Here is a 16,954-nt window from a genome sequence, read left to right on the forward strand (position 1 = left end):
AAGTGGAGCGGTTCCTGAAGGAGGGGATTATTGAGGGCAGCACCAGCCCCTGGCGAGCCCAGGTTGTCGTCGTTAAGACCGGCGAGAAGCAGCGCCTGGTCATCGACTACAGCCAGACAATAAATCGCTACACCCTGCTGGACGCTTACCCACTCCCCCGCATAGCTGATATGGTCAACCACATCACGCAGTATTGCGTCTTCTCGACCATTGACCTGAAATCAGCATACCACCAGCTCCCTATCCACCCTGAGGACCGCCAGTATACTGCCTTTGAGGCAAACGGCCGCCTCTATCACTTCCTTAGGGTTCCCTTTGGCGTCACCAACGGGGCCTCCGTCTTCCAAAGGGAGATGGACCGGATGGTCGATCAAAATGCATTGCAGGCCACTTTCCCATATCTGGACAATGTGACCATCTGCGGCCATGACTTGCAAGACCATGACGCAAACCTCAAAAAATTCCTCTGCATGCCCAACTCCTGAACCTGACGTATAACAAGGAGAAGTGCATATTCCGCACAACCCGCCTCGCCATCCTTGGCTGTGTTGTGGAACACGGAGTCATCGGTCCTGACCCCGACCGGATGCATCCCCTTATGGAACTCCTACTGCCCCACTGCCTCAAGGCCCTGAAGAGGTGCCTAGGGTTTTTCTCCTATTATGCCCAGTGGGTCCCCTACTATGCGGACAAGGCCCGTCCGCTGATCAAGTCCACCTCTTTTCCCATGACAGCAGAGGCCCGCTTAGCCTTCCACCGTATCAAGGAAGACATTGCCAAAGCCACCATGCACGCAGTGGACGAATCCATCCCCTTCCAGGTGGAAAGCGACGCGTCCGACTTTGCCCTGGCCGCTACCCTGAATCAGTCGGGGAGACCCGTGGCCTTCTTTTCACGAACCCTCCAGGGCCCGGAGACCAGACACTCCGCTGTTGAGAAGGAGGCCCAGGCTATTGTGGAGGCTGTGCGTCATTGGAGGCACTACCTGGCCGGAAAACGATTTACCCTGCTCACTGACCAGCGTTCAGTTGCTTTTATGTTTAACAACAAGCAGAGGGGCAAAATCAAAAACGACAAGATCTTGAGGTGGAGAATCGAACTCTCCACCTACAATTACGAGATCTTGTACCGGCCCGGGAAGCTCAATGAACCCCCGGATGCTCTATCGCGTGGCACCTGCGCCAGTGCGCAGATCGATAGACTGCGGGCCCTCCACAATGACCTCTGCCACCCGGGGGTCACCAGGTTCTTCCACTTCATCAAGGCCCGCAACCTGCCTTACTCCATTGAGGAGGTCAGGACCATGACCAGGAACTGCCAAGTCTGCGCTGAGTGCAAACCGCACTTTTATAGACCAGACAGGGCCCACCTGATAAAAGCCACCCGCCCCTTCGAGCGCCTGAGCGTTGATTTTAAAGGGCCTCTCCCCTCCTCCGACCGCAATGTGTACTTCCTCAACATTATTGATGAGTACTCCCATTTCCCATTCGCCATCCCCTGCCCGGACATGACCAGTGCCACGGTCATTAAATGTTTGAACGACCTCTTCACCCTGTTCGGTTTCCCCAGCTATATCCATAGCGACCAGGGCTCATCGTTTATGAGCGACGAACTCCGCCAGTACCTGCTCGCTAGGGGTATTGCCACAAGCAGGACCACCAGTTACCACCCCCGGGGGAACGGACAGGTGGAAAGAGAGAATGCGACAGTTTGGAAGGCCGCCCTGCTCGCCTTAAAGTCTAGGGGCCTTCTGACCTCCCGCTGGCAGGATGTGCTCCCCGATGTGCTCCACTCTATTCGGTCACTGCTCTGCACTGCCATTAACGCCACCCCTCATGAGAAAATGTTTGTCTTCCCAAGGAAGTCCACATCGGGGACATCGCTACCGCCATGGCTGACGTCCCCAGGGCCGGTCCTAATGAGAAGACACGTGAGGACCCATAAAACGTACCCCCTGGTCGAGAGGGTCGACCTCCTCCACGCCAACCCCCAGTATGCCTACATTGCGTACCCGGACGGGCGGGAGGACACAGTCTCCATACAAGACCTCGCACCCTCGGGGGCCCCAGTAACCCACTACCCACTACCACCTCCCCCCCCCACGATCCAATATCCAACCCCAGCAGACGGCACGCCTGGGCCCCGCAACCCGCTCGACACCCACGAGGACTACACACCAGTGCCCCAGCCTACGCGGGACTCGACGCTGGAAGCTTCACTACCCCTGCCGTCGCCACGTCAATCACAGCGGCAGACAAGACCTCCGGAGAGACTCCAATACACTAACTTTTAATACACTTCACCCCGCCGGACTCATTTTTAAACAAGGGGTGAATGTGGTAAACCACTGTTTGTATTCCACTGTGTACATGTCTGTACATGCCTCGGCTGACTCCTCCCACGAGTCCAGGTATAAAGGTGACTGCTCCACAGTCCCTCTGTATTCTGGACTGGTCGACCACTCGAGGCACACCTTCATTCTCTTGTTAATAAAAGCCTGTTAGTTACTCGCTTAACCTCAGTCTTTTGAGTGATTGATAGCGCATCACTTCTGACATGTTGATGTGAGGTAGATGTGCTCTACGAGGTTAAGGCTTACATTGGGTTCCTCCTGCTCCGCTCTTCACAGCTAGCCGTATTGCTATCTTTTCACTGATATCTTTTCACTGATATCTTTTCACTGCTAGCCGTATTGCTATCTTTTCACTGATATCTTTTCACTGATATCTTTTCACTGCTAGCCGTATTGCTATCTTTTCACTGATATCTTTTCACTGTACTGGCCGTGCTAGACGTGCTCCTATCTAGTTATCCAGCAAGTTAAACACTTATTTAAAATAATTCTTTGTGAAGCCGTTTGCTGTTTGAAGCCTTTACTTGAACAATTTTGTGAAACTGTAAACAAAGATAAAGTATGTTTTGTACATAAACTGAGTACTATACATTCGATATTACATAAGATATAAACATATTTACAACAGTAGAATAGACTAATTGTATAACTAACTAACATTTGGACTCACTTCTGTAACTATCAAATATTAACCTTTTATAAACAAAGTGTTATCAAAATACTACTCTGACAACGTTGCTATTGTGCTAAGAAACAAAGATACTCACAGATATTGCGCTTGGCCTAACATATGAAATCAGATTACATTGGATTGTGAAACCCTTATGGAATCCTCCATTACTGCCAGGTTCTTCCTGGAATTCTACTTCCTGTGTTACACAGGAAGAAAGGTATGAAGGTCAAATGACCTCTCACAGGAAGAAAGGAACAAAGGTCAAATGACCTCTCACAGGAAGAAAGGAACAAAGGTCAAATGACCTCTCACAGGAAGAAAGGAACAAAGGTCAAATGACCTCTCACAGGAAGAAAGGAACAAAGGTCAAATGACCTCTCACAGGAAGAAAGGAACAAAGGTCAAATGACCTCACACAGGAAGAAAGGAACAAAGGTCAAATGACCTCTGCTTCATACAAACACACTGCTAACACAATAACCACCACCAGAGGGTGCTATCTGCATACATAAAATAGTCCATCGGTCCAGAACACACTATTTACTATGTTGCCAAGTTTTGTATCATCTGTAAACTTCAAACTTGTACACCTATACCCAAGTCCAGGTCAGTTATATATAACAAGAAAAGCAATGGTCCTAATCCCGACCCCTGGGGAACCCACTGCATACTTCCCTCCAGTCAGAAAAGCATCCCTCAGCACTGCTCACTGTCTCCTATCCCTCAGCCAATTATATACACAAATTACCATCAGCCCTTTAATACCATGTGCTTCTCTTTTCCGAGTAGGTCTCTTGTGTGGTACTTTATCAAATGCCTTTTGAAAGTCCATAAGAACATAAGAAAAAGGAGCAGGAGTGGGCCATATGGCCCCTCAAGCCTGCTCCACCATTCAATAAGATCAGGGCTGATCATCGACCTCAACTCGACTTTCCCGCCCGATCTCCATATCCCTTGATTCCCCCAGAGTCCAACAATCTGTCGATCTCAGCCTTGAATAGACTCAAAGACTCAGCATTCACAGCCCTCTGGGGCAGAGAATTCCAAAGATTCACCACCCTCTGAGTGAAGAAATTCTTCCTCATCTCGGTCTTAAATGGCCGACCCCTTATCCTGAGACTATGCCCCCTAGTTCTAGACACTCCAACCAGGGGAAACAACCTCTCAGCACCTACCCTGTCAATCCCCTTCAGAATCTTGTATGTTTCAATGAGATCACCTCTCATTCTTCTAAACTCCAGAGAGTATCGGCCCATTCTACACAATCTCTCATCATAGTTGGAATAAACGGGTCATTTTCCGAGTGGCAGGCAGTGACTAGTGGGGTACCGCAAGGATCGGTCCTAGGACCCCAGCTGTTCACAATATATATTAATGAGCTGGATGAGGGAATGGGATGTAATATCTCCAAATTTGCAGACGACACAAAGCTGGGAGGGTATGCTGTGAGGAGGATGTCGTGAAACTCCAGTACAATTTGGACAGGTTGGGTGACTGGGCAGAAATATGGCAAATGCACTATAATGTGGATAAATGTGAGGTTATCCACTTTGGTGGCAAAAACAGGAAGGCAGATTATTTTTTGAATGGCAATAGATTGGGAGAAGGGGAAGTGCAAAGAGACCTGGGTGTTCTTGTGCACCAGTCGCTGAAGGTAAGCATGCAGGTGCAGCAGGCGGTTAAGAAGGCAAATGGTATGTTGGCCTTCGTAGCGAGAGGGTTCGAGTACAGGAACAAGGATGTCTTGCTGCAGTTGTACAGGGCCTTGGTGAGACCGCACCTTGAGTATTGTGTGCAGTTTTGGTCACCTTATCTGAGGAAGGACATTCTTGCCATGGAAGGAGTGCAGCGAAGATTCACCAGGCTGACACCTGGGATGACAAGAATGACGTATGAGGAGAGATTGTGTCGATTGAGCTTATACTCACTGGAGTTTAGAAGATTGAGAGGGGATCTCATCGCAACCTATAAAATTCTGTCAGGCCTGGACAGACTAGATGCAGGAAGGATGTTTCTGATGGCTGAGGAGTCCAGAACCAGGGGTCATAGTCTAAGGATAAGGGGTAAGCCATTTAGGACAGAGATGAGGAGGAATTTCTTCACCCAGAGAGTGGTGAACCTGTGGAATTCTCTGCCACAGAGGGCAGTGGAGGCCAGTTCATTAAATATATTCAAGAAAGAGTTGGATATATTTCTTAAGGCTAAAGGGATCAAGGGATATGGGGAGAAGGCAGGGACAGGGTACTGAATTTGGATGATCAGCCATGATCTCAAATGGCGGAGCAGGCTCGAGGGGCCGAATGGCCTACTCCTGCTCCTATCTTCTGTGTTTCTATAGGACAGCCCTCTCATCCCAGGAATCAATCTAGTGAACCTTCGTTGCATCACCTCCAAGGCAAGTATATCCTTCCTTAGATAAGGAGACCAGAACTGTGCCCAGTACTCCAGGTGTGGTCTCACCAAGGCCCTGTGCCCAGTACTCCAGGTGTGGTCTCACCAAGGCCCTGTGCCCAGTACTCCAGGTGTGGTCTCACCAAGGTCCTGTGCCCAGTACTCCAGGTGTGGTCTCACCAAGGCCCTGTGCCCAGCACTCCAGGTGTGGTCTCACCAAGGCCCTGTGCCCAGTACTCCAGGTGTGGTCTCACCAAGGCCCTGTGCACAGTACTCCAGGTGTGGTCTCACCAAGGCCCTGTGCCCAGTACTCCAGGTGTGGTCTCACCAAGGCCTTGTGCCCAGTACTCCAGGTGTGCTCTCACCAAGGCCCTGTACAATTGGAGCAAGACTTCCTTACTCTTATACTCCAAGCCCCTTGCAATAAAGGCCAACAGGCCATTTGCCTTCCTTATTGCTTGCTGTACCTGCAGGCTAGCTTTCTGTGTTTCTTGCACGAGGACACCCAAATCTCTCTGAACACCAACATTTGAAAGTTTCTCACCATTTAAAAAATATTCTGTTTTTCTATTCTTCCTACCAAAGTGAATAACCTCACATTTCCCTACATTACACTCCATTTGCCACCTTACTGCCCACTCACTGAGTCTATCTATATCCCTTTACAGACTCTCTGTGTTCTCCTCACAGCTCACTGTCCCACCTAGCTTTGTATCATCAGCAAACTTGGATACATGACACTCGGTCCCTTCATCTGGGTCATTAATATAGATTGTAAAAACCTGAGGCCCCAACACTGATCCTTGCGGCACCCCACTAGTTACAGCCTGCCAACCTGAAAAAGGTCCGTTTATCCCTACTCTCTGTTTTCTGCCTGTTCACCAATCCTCTATCCATGCTACTATATTACCCCCAACCCCATGAGCCCTTATCTTGTGTAATAATCTTTTATGTGCCACCTTATCGAATGCCCTTTGGAAATCCAAATATACTACATCCACTGGTTCCCCTTTATCTACCCTGCTAGTTACATCCTCAGATAACTAATAAATTTGTCAAACACCATTTCCTTTTCATAAAACCATGGTGACTCAGCCTACCCATGTTATGATTTTCTAAGTGCCCTGATACAACTTCCGTAACAATGGATTCCAGCATTTTCCCAACGACTGATGTCAGGCTAACTGGCCCGTCATTCCCTGTTTTTTCTCTCCCTCCTTCCTTGAATAGCGGTGTTACATTTGCGACCTTCCAATCCGCTGGGACCGTTCTAGAATCTCGGAAGATCAAAACCAATGCATCCACTATCTCTTCAGCCACCTCTTTTAGAACCCGAGGATGTAGGCCGTCAGGTCCAGGGGATTTGTTGGCTTTTAGTCCCATTAGTTTCTCTAGTACTTTACATTAAGTTCCTCACCCTCATTAAACCCTCGGTTCCCCACCATCTTTGGTATGCTTTTGTGTCTTCTACTGTGAAGACAGATACAAAATATTTGTTTTAACGTTTCTGCCATTTCCTTATTCCCCATAATAATTTCTCCTGTCTCTACCTCTAAGGGACCAACGTTGTCAGCTGTGGCTCAGTGGGCAGCTCACTCGCCTCTGGGTCAAAGGGTGGTGGGTTCAAGTCCCACTCCAGAGACTCGAGCACATAAAGCTAGGCTGACCCTCCAGTGCAGTGCTGAGGGAGTGCTGCACTGTCGGAGGGGCCGTCTTTCAGATGAAACGTTAAACCGAGGCCCCGTCTGCTCTCTCGGGTGGATGTAAAAGATCCCATGGCAGTATTTTGAAGAAGAGCAGGGGAGTTATCCCCATTGTCCTGGTCAATATTTATCCCTCAATCAACATAACAAAACCGATTATCTGGTTATTATCACATTGCTGTTTGTGGGAGCTTGCTGAGTGAAAATTGGCTGCTGCACTTCCCACATTACAACAGTGACTACACTTCAAAAAGTAAAGCGCTTTGAGACGTCCAGTGGTCGTGAATGGCGCTATAGAAATGCAAGTCTTTCTTTACTTTTGCTACTCTCTTCCTTTTTGATGCTTTTGATTTAATGATTAAACATTTAAGAAATTATTGCAGTGACAAAGGCTGTCTGTGAAACTGGAGGAAATTTGTCTTTAAACAAATTTTAAAAAAGATTATTTAATGTAAAATTGAACATTTTATTGACAGTGAATGACATTTACAGAGCTCAGGTCTCAGCTCTTTGTACAAAGTCACAAGCCCTCATGCCTACAAGGCAGGGGTCCCAGTCTCTACAAGCTTCTTGGTCATCTTCACTTGTTCATCCGGATAATGGCTCTCCAGGAATTCACACACGAGGGTCGGCGCTCCCAGTGGAGGGTTTGTGCAGATCCAGCAGACTCTGGTTGACATTCTTCTCCATCTGCAGGGCTCTCTGCATCGCCGAGCGGAGCCTCCCGCTCTCCCGGCCTAACAAGTGGACTGTAAAGAAACTTAAAAACTTAAATTAATTTTTGAAACTTATCAAATTTAATTAAATTCACCCCGGCCGGGGTGACAATGCACTCCAGTCCTCGCGGCACCCACCAGTCTCAGAAGGTCTCAAGTGCGCTGGCGGACACCGCGTGCTCCATCTCCAGGGCCACCCGGGCATGAACATGGCCGCGGAAGAGAGGCAGGCAATCGGGCCAAACGACCCCCTCGACCGCCCGCTGCCTGGACCTGTTTATTGCCATCTTGGCCAGGCCCAGGAGCAGTGCCATGAGGAGGTCCTCCACCCTGCCCGCTCCCCTCCGCACCGGGTGACCGTAGATCAGGAGCGTGGGATTGAAGTGCAACCAAAAATCGAGGAGCAGCCCCTTCAAATAGTGAAAGAGGGGCTGCAACCTCTCACATTCCACATAAATATGGAACATGGACTCCTCCAGGCCGCAAAAATAGCAAGCGGCCTGGGAGTCCGTGAACTTATCCAAAATCTTATTGCACGGGACTGCTCCATGCAACACCCTCCAGGCCAAGTCCCCAATAGATAAAGGGAGGACTCCCGCACAGAGAGCCCCCCATTGGGGACCTCCGCCGGACGGCAAGATGGCACGCCAAGGCGTGTCCAGACGGCAGGTGAAGATGACAAAGTGGAGTGTGTGCAGGAGCAGCCTGTACAGGAAACCCCTCCGCGCAGAACTAAACGGCATGGAGGGCATTTCCCTGAGATGGCTCAAGTTGAGAGGCGCCGGTTCCCGAGAGGGGTTTTGGGGCCGTGCGCTGATGAGGAATTCCATCTGAACGGGGGTCAGTTCGGACGGGATCACCCCATGTGCTTGAGCCTCCTCGATACACCTAGTGGAGTTGGGGCCCAGTGCCACTTTCAGCGTCTCGATGGCTTTGAACGCGAGCCGGGTGTTGGCCCAGGACAGATGCTGTGCCAGCTCCTCCGGCACCATCCAGCCCGCTCCTCCACCATCGAGCAGGTCCCCGATTCTGGTTACCTTGCCAGGCACAGCCCTGCCCTCCACCAGCCACCCGAACCCGTGATCATGGAGGTGTGGATTCCTGAACAGCGGCTCCCGAAGGAGAGCCGCCACTCCTGAATGGGGCGAACTCCGCCTGGAGGCGACACTGTTCCAGACCCATAGCAGTTCCTGGTAAAAGACAGGCAGCTCCCGCAGGTAGGCACGCGTACGGCCCAATTCCACAAACAGGAGCTGCGTGTCATAATTGAGGCCGTGCAGCTGGCGGAAGAAATACGTCACCAGCGCACACCGTCTCGGAGGATTCTCCACGTACACGTATCTCTGCAGCGTCTGAAGATGGAAAGTCGCCACCCGGGTGCGAAGGCACACCAGCGCCTGACCGCCCTCCCTAAGCGGGAGACTCAGAACCGCGGCAGAGACCCAGTGCTTCCTTTTGTCCCAGAAGAAGTCGATGAGCTCCTTCTGCATCTTGGCCACAAACACAGGGGGAGCGACCAGGTCCGGACCAGATGCTGAGACAAGTGTAATGCAGCAGAGGGCGCTCTTCTGAGTTTGGGGCTCAGGCATTTTTTAAAATTAATATTGAACAATTTATTTACAGTTAATGACATTACAGAGCCCAGGTCTCAGCTCTTTGTACAAAGTCACAAGCCATCATTCCCTACAAGGCAGGGGTCTCACACACAATTATATAAACATGAGTACTAAACACAATAAGCTTGATCCCAGTAGTCACTTTAATTGCTCTCTCCCAGAGTGAGTTTGTCAAACAGTTCCTCTCCCAGGCCATTCTCAGGGGGTTCCCAGTCTCTTCAAGTTGGTGATGTGATCTCCAAGCTTCTTGATCATCTTCGCCTGTTCATCCAAATAGTGGGTCTCCAGGAAGTCACACAGATGAGGGTCGGCGCTCCCAGTGGAGAGTTTGTGCAGATCCAGCAGACTCTGGTCGACATTCTTCTCCATCTGCAGAGCTCTCAACATCGCCTCCAGACCATTGCTCCACTCATCCTGCTCTGGTTTCTTGATGGCTGCCAAGATGATTTGGCCTCCGTGCCGATTCTGGAACTTCCTCAGTTTCTCAGCGTGCTCCTGTTCCTCGTGTGACTGCTCCTTGAAGAACTTGGCAAAGTGACGCAGGGCAACGTCATCCCGGCCAAAGGAGAAGGACTGTCGATTTTTCAAATGGCTCTCCCTCCTTCCAAACACATGTTGTTGGTTTCTCTTTGTCTCCCCTCTCACTCTCCTGCAATGGAGGCCATTTGGAGAGGCAGTGATGGAATTGGCTTCCCTCTGGTCTTTCCCTCTCCTCTCCTCTTCTCTCTCTCTTGGCACCTCAGTAGCAGCAAGTGGTGGTCTCCACTCTGCCCTCTGTCTCCTCCTCTTCCTCCTGGTCACAGAGAGCGACCAATCCTCTCCTCCCCTCTCCTTGCTGAGACGGCTCGAGGCAGTTGTTCCTCTTTTGACTGGCTGATTAACAAATCAACTGTAACTTAAGAAAACATCAAACAAAACTAACAAGTCAAATCAAGACACTAATATAATATCAAATCAAGATATTGTTGGCCGGGGTGATGATGCACTCCAGTCCCCACGGCGCCCACCTGTCACGGAAGGCCTCAAGTGTGCTGGCAGACACCACGTGCTCCATCTCCAGGGCCACCCGGGCGCGAACATAGCCGCAGAAGAGAGGCAGGCAATTGGGCCAAACGAACCCCTCGACCACCCGCTGCCTGGACCTCGTAATGACTATTTTCACCAGGCCCAGGAGCAGTCCCACGAGGAGGTCCATCAACCTGCCCTCTCCCCTCCGCACCGGGTGACCAACTGGTACCACAACATGACAGCCACCAGCTGGTTTATGACCAGCGCTCGACCCCTGTAGGACAACACTCGGAGCAGTCCTGTCCAGCGTCCTATGTGAGCTGTGACTTTGGCCTCCAGCTCTTGCCAGGTCGCTGGCCAGGCACCCTCAGCGGGGCTGAGGTAGACTCCCAAGTAGAGGAGGTGTGTTGTGCTCCAGGCGAAGGGCCTGAACTCCTCCGGCAGGCAGTCCACCTGCCACTGACCCACCTGGAGCCCGGAGCATTTCTCCCAGTTGATCCTGGCGGAGGATGCGTCCGAGTAAATCTGCTGGCATTCTCACATCCTCCGCAAGTCGATGGGATCCGTGACCATGAGGAGCACGTCATCGGTGTAAGCCGAGGGGACGACCTCCACGCCCGGCCCTTGCAGAGCCAGTCCCGTCAAACTCTTCCGCAAGAGGTGCAGGAAAGGCTCCACGCAGATGGCGTATAACTGACCGGACATGGGGCATCCCTGACGCACCCTCCTCCCGAAGCGAAGGGGCACCGTCAAAGACCCGTTAACTTTAATCAGACACTCCGCGGTGGCGTACAGAAGTTGGATCCGGGCGGCAAAATGCGTCCCGAACCCAAATGCACGCAGAGTCCGGAAGAGATACTCGTGATCCACCCTGTCGAATGCCTTCTCCTGATCCAGGGAAAGGAAGGCGACTGACCGACCAGCCCTCTGGGAATGGTGGAACAGATGCTGAGACAAGTGGAATGCAGCAGAGGGCGCTCTTCTGAGTTTGGGGCTCAGGCCTGTTAGTGGAGCAGTGCAGAGGGAACTTTACTCTGCACTGGGCTTTACTCCCTCAGCACTGCACTGGAGGGGCAGCACAGAGTTTTAGACTCGAGTCTCTGGAGTGGGACTTCAACCCACAACCTTCTGACTCAGAGTAGAGAGTGCTGCCGCCTGAGGCACGGCTGACACTCTGTATCTAACCCGTGCTGTACCTGCCCTGGGAGTGTTTGATGGGACAGTGTAGAGGAAGCTTTACTCTGTATCTAACCTGTGCTGTACCTGCCCTGGGAGTGTTTGATGGGACAGTGTAGAAGGAGATTTAACCTGTATCTAACCCGTGCTGTACCTGCCCTGGGAGCGTTTGATGGGACAGTGTAGAAGGAGCTTCACTCTGTATCTAACCCGTGCTGTACCTGCCCTGGGAGTGTTTGACAGGACAGTGTAGAGGGAGCTTTACTCTGTACCTAACACGTGCTGTACCTGCCCTGGGAGTGTTTGATGGGACAGTGTAGAGGGAGATTTACTCTGTATCTAACTCATGCTGTACCTGCCCTGGGAGTGTTTGATGGGACAGTGCAGAGGGAGCTTTACTCTGTATCTAACCCGTGCTGTACCTGCCCTGGGAGTGTTTGATGGGACAGCGTAGAGGGAGCTTTACTCTGTATCTAACCCGTGCTGTACCTGCCCTGGGAGTGTTTGATGGGACAGTGTAGAGGGAGATTTACTCTGTATCTAACCCGTGCTATACCTGCACTGGGAGTGTTTGATGGGACAGTGTACAGGAACCTTTACTCTGTATCTAACCCGTGCTGTACCTGCCCTGGGAGTGTTTGATGGGACAGTGTACAGGAACCTTTACTCTGTATCTAACCCGTGCTGTACCTGCCCTCGGAGTGTTTGATGGGACAATGTAGAGGGAGCTTTACTCTGTATCTAACCTGTGCTGTACCTGCCCTCATGAGCAAATTTGGCTAGGGTAAATAAAATCAGAGAGTTAAATGCGTGGCTCAGAGACTGGTGTGGGAGAAATGGGTTTTGCTTCTTGGGACACTGGCATCAGTACTGGGACAGGAGAGAGCTGTTCCGTTGGGACGGACTTCACTTGGCCAGTGCTGTGACTAGAATCCTGGTGAATCAAATAACTAGTGGTGTTGAGAGGGCTTTAAACTAATTAGTGGGGGGGAGGTTTCAAGAGAGCGAAAAATTAAAATGTTAGCGGAGAAGGCAATAGAGCAAGGTTGCAGTGGGGGAATTAAAAACCAGAGTGTGTCAGGAAGGGACAGAATATATAAAGATAAAGGTAAAGTAGTAAAGGGGGTAAAAGCAGGAATAAATTGTCACAAAACATAATTAAAAGTTCTTTATCTGAATGCACGCAGCATTCATAACAAAATTGACGAGTTGACGGTACAAATATCTACACATGGGTATGATCTGGTGGCCATTATGGAGACATGGCTGCAGGGTGACCATGACTGGGAACTAAACATCCAGGGGTATTTGATTATTAGGAAGGACAGACAGGAAGGAAAAGGAGGTGGGGTGGCTGTGTTAATAAAGGATGGAATCACTGCAATAGTGAGAAATGATATTGGGTCAAAGGATCAGGATAGTGAAACGGTTTGGGTGGAAATAAGGAATAATAAGGGGAAAAAGTCACTAGTGGGCGTAGTCTATAGGCCTCCTAACAGCTGCAACTCTATTGGTCGGAGTATAAATCAGGAAATAGTTGGGGCTTGTAATAAGGGAACAGCTATAATCATGGGAGATTTTAACTTTCATATTGACTGGACAAATCAAATTGGGCAGGGCAGCCTTGAGGAAGAGTTCATAGAGTGTATTAGGGACGGGTTCCTTGAGCAGTATGTTACTGAACCAACCAGGGGGCAGGCAATCTTAGATTTGGTCCTGGGTAATGAGACAGGATTAATAAAAAATGTCCTAGTAAAGGATCCCCTTGGAATGTGTGACCATAACATGGTTGAATTCCAAATTCAGTTGGAGGGTGAGAGAGTTGGATCTCAAACCAGCGTACTAAGCTTAAATAAAGGAGACTATGGAGGTATGAGAGCAGAGTTGACTAAAGTGGACTGTGAAAATAGATTAAGGTGTAAGATGGTACATGAACAGTGGTGTACATTCAAGGAGATATTTCACAACTTTCAAGAAAAATATATTCCACTGAGGAAAAAGGGGCATAAAAGAAAAGACAGCCATCCGTGGCTAAGTAAAGTAATAAAGGATAGTATCCGACTGAAAACAAGGGCATATAAAGTAGCCAAATCTAGTGGGAGGATAGAAGATTGGGAAGCATTTAAAAGCCAGCAAAGAATAATTAAAAGATTAATTAAGAAAGGGAAGATAGATTATGAAAGTAAACTAGCAAAAAATATAAAAACAGATAGTAAGAGTTTCTACAGTTATATAAAAAGAAAAAGGGTGGCTAAAGTGAATGTCGGTCCCTTAGAGGACGAGACTGGGAAATTAGTAGTGGGGAACATGGAGATGGCAAATACGCTGAACAAATATTTTGTATCTGTCTTTACAGTCGAGGACACTAAAAATATCCCAATACTGGACAAACAGGGGGCTATGGGGCGGGGGGGAGCTAAACACGAATAAAATCACTAAGGAGGTGGTACTCGGTAAGATAATGGGACTTAAGGCAGATAAGTCCCCTGGACCTGATGGCTTGCATCCTAGGGTCTTGAGAGAAGTAGTGGTAGGGATTGCGGATGCATTGGTGGTAATTTTCCAAAACTCCCTGGATTCAGGAAAGGTCCCAGCAGATTGGAAAACTGCTAATGTAACGCCCTTATTTAAAAAGGGAGGTAGACAAAAGGCTGGAAACTATAGACCAGTTAGCTTAACATCTGTGGTTGGTAAAATGTTGGAGTCCATTATTAAGGAAGCAGTAACAGGATATTTGGATAAGCATAATTTAATCAGACAGTCAGCATGGTTTTATGAAGGGGAAATCATGTTTGACAAATTTGCTCGTATTCTTTGAGGACGTAACAAACAGGGTGGATAAAGGGGAACCAGTGGATGTGGTGTATTTGGACTTCAAAAAGGCATTTGACAAGGTGCCACACAAAAGATTACTGCACAAGATAACAAATCACGGGATTGGAGGTAATATACTGGCATGGGTGGAAGATTGGCTAACAGAAAACAGAGAGTTGGGATAAATGGTTCATTCTCGGGTTGGCAATCAGTAACTGGTGGTGTTCCGCAGGGGTCAGTGCTGGGACCCCAACTCTTTACAATCTATATTAACAATTTGGAGGAGGGGACCAACTGCAACGTATCCAAATTTGCCGACAATACAAAGATGGGAGGGAAAGCAGTGAGTGAGGAGGACATAAATAACCTGCAAAAGGACATAGACAGGCTAAGTGAGTGGGCAGAAATTTGGCAGATGGAGTATAAGGGCAGCATGGTGGCATAGTGGTTAGCACTGTTGCCTCACAGCGCCAGGGACCCGGGTTCGAATCCGGCCTCGGGCGACTGTCTGTGTGGAGTTTGCACGTTCTCCCCGTGTTTGCGTGGGTTTCCTCCGGGTGCTCCGGTTTCCTCCCACAGTCCAAATATGTGCAGGTTAGGTTGATTGGCTATGATAAATTGACCCTTAGTGTTAGGGGGATTAAATATGTGGGGTTACGGGAATAGGGTGGGATATGTGTTGGTGTAGGGGTTACGGGGATCGGGTGGGATATGTGTCGGTGCAGGCTCGATGGGCCGAAATGGCCTCTATCTGCACTGTGGGGTTTCTGTGTGATTCTGTGTTTCTGTGTAATGTTGGAAAGTGTGAGGTTATGCACTTTGGCAGAAAAAATCGAAGAGCAAGTTATTATCTAAATGGAGAGAAACTGCAAAGTGCTACAGTACAAAGGGATCTGGGGGTCCTGGTGTATGAAACACAGAAGGTTAGTATGCAGGTACAGCAGGTGATCAGGAAGGCCAATGGAATCTTGGCTTTTATTGCAAGGGGGATGGAGTATAAAAGCAGGGAAGTCTTGCTTCAGTTATACAGGGTACTGGTGAGGCCACACCTGGAATATTGCGTACAGTTTTGCTTTCCATATTTAAGAAAACATATACTTGCTCTCGAAGTAGTTCTGAGAAGGTTCACTTGGTTGATTCCGGAGATGAGGGGGTTAACTTATGAGGAAAGGTTGAGTAGGTTGGGACTCTACTCATTGGAATTCAGAAGAATGAGAGGCGATCTTATCGAAACATATAAGATTGTGAGGGGGCTTGATTGGGTGGATGCGGTGAGGATGTTTCCACTGAGGGGTGAGACTCGAACTAGGGGGCATAATCTTAGAATAAGGGGCTGCCCTTTCAAAACTGAGATGAGGAGAAACTTCTTCACTCGGAGGGTAGTAAATCTATGGAATTTGCTACCTCAGATAGCTGTGGAAGCTGCGACATTAAATAAATTTAAAACAGAGATAGAGAGTTTCCTAACTGATAAGGGAATTAGGGGTTACGGGGAGCGGGCAGGGAAGTGGACGTGAGTCTAGGTTCGGATCAGCCATGATCCTATTGAATGGCGGAGCAGGCCCAAGGGGCCGTATGGCCTACTCCTGCTCCTACTTCTTATGTTCTTATGTTTGGACCCGTCTGTTGACCGCCTCCTGAACTCTTGCTAATTCAGGGAATTTAGTCCATCTGTGACCAGACTATAACATCAAGCCCATCTGGCTATCACACCTATACGGTCCGTGAGGTTATTATTAGATTCACACCCAGACGTTGTGCCTTCACTTGTCTGGCACTTCATCCCATAACACGGGTACAGGGGCTCAGTAATGTTTCATTCATCAGAAAAAGACAAAGTACAACAACATACTGGTCAGATTAACAGAATCTCATCATAGTTATGGGGCCATCAATATAATAGTCATTAATAAATCCAGGAGGGAATTCAGGAGAAACTTCTTTACCCAGTGATGAGAATGTGGAACTCACTACCACAGGGAGTAGTTGAGGTGAACGACATAGATGTATTTAAGGAGAAGCCAGATAAACATAGGAGGATATGTCGGAGGAGGCTCGTGTGGAGCATAAACCCCGGCATGGACCAGTTGGGCCGAATGGCCTGTTTCTGTGCTGTACATTCAATGTAATAACATGAACAGTCCACCGGCGCGCTCGAGGCCTTCCGTGACCGGTGGGTACCGGAGGGACTGGCGTGCATCATCACCACCGAAAATAGAATTTTAATTTCATTTAAGTTTCCTTTAAACTTTTTTTTGTTATGTTACAGGTTTTATTGGTTGCGATGGTTGACTTTTAATAGGCAATTGCCTGTGATAAGGAGAAAAACAAAAATAACATTAACAGTCAAATCAAGGGAATCATCAGCACAACAGATTGAAAGATTAAACAGCAGTACAAGAATTTATAAAACATTCATCCATTCCACGTTCATGTCACCCCAGCTGTCTACAGGACCCTGCGCTATAGAACAGTGTGAACTTGCTGGTGTCTCAGCAGGTCAT

General features: G+C 49.0%; 1 pseudogene; it reads right to left on the bottom strand.

Moving 5' to 3' along the window:
- Positions 1-9,434: 9,434 nt before the first annotated feature.
- Positions 9,435-16,954, bottom strand: part of LOC147083133 (ferritin heavy chain B pseudogene) — a 44,213-nt pseudogene continuing 36,693 nt past the window's right edge.

Source organism: Somniosus microcephalus, unplaced genomic scaffold (genome assembly GCF_052327205.1).
Source record: "Somniosus microcephalus isolate GS21.2 unplaced genomic scaffold, FLI_Smic_1.0 scaffold74, whole genome shotgun sequence".
NCBI classification, from domain to species: Eukaryota; Metazoa; Chordata; class Chondrichthyes; order Squaliformes; family Somniosidae; genus Somniosus; species Somniosus microcephalus.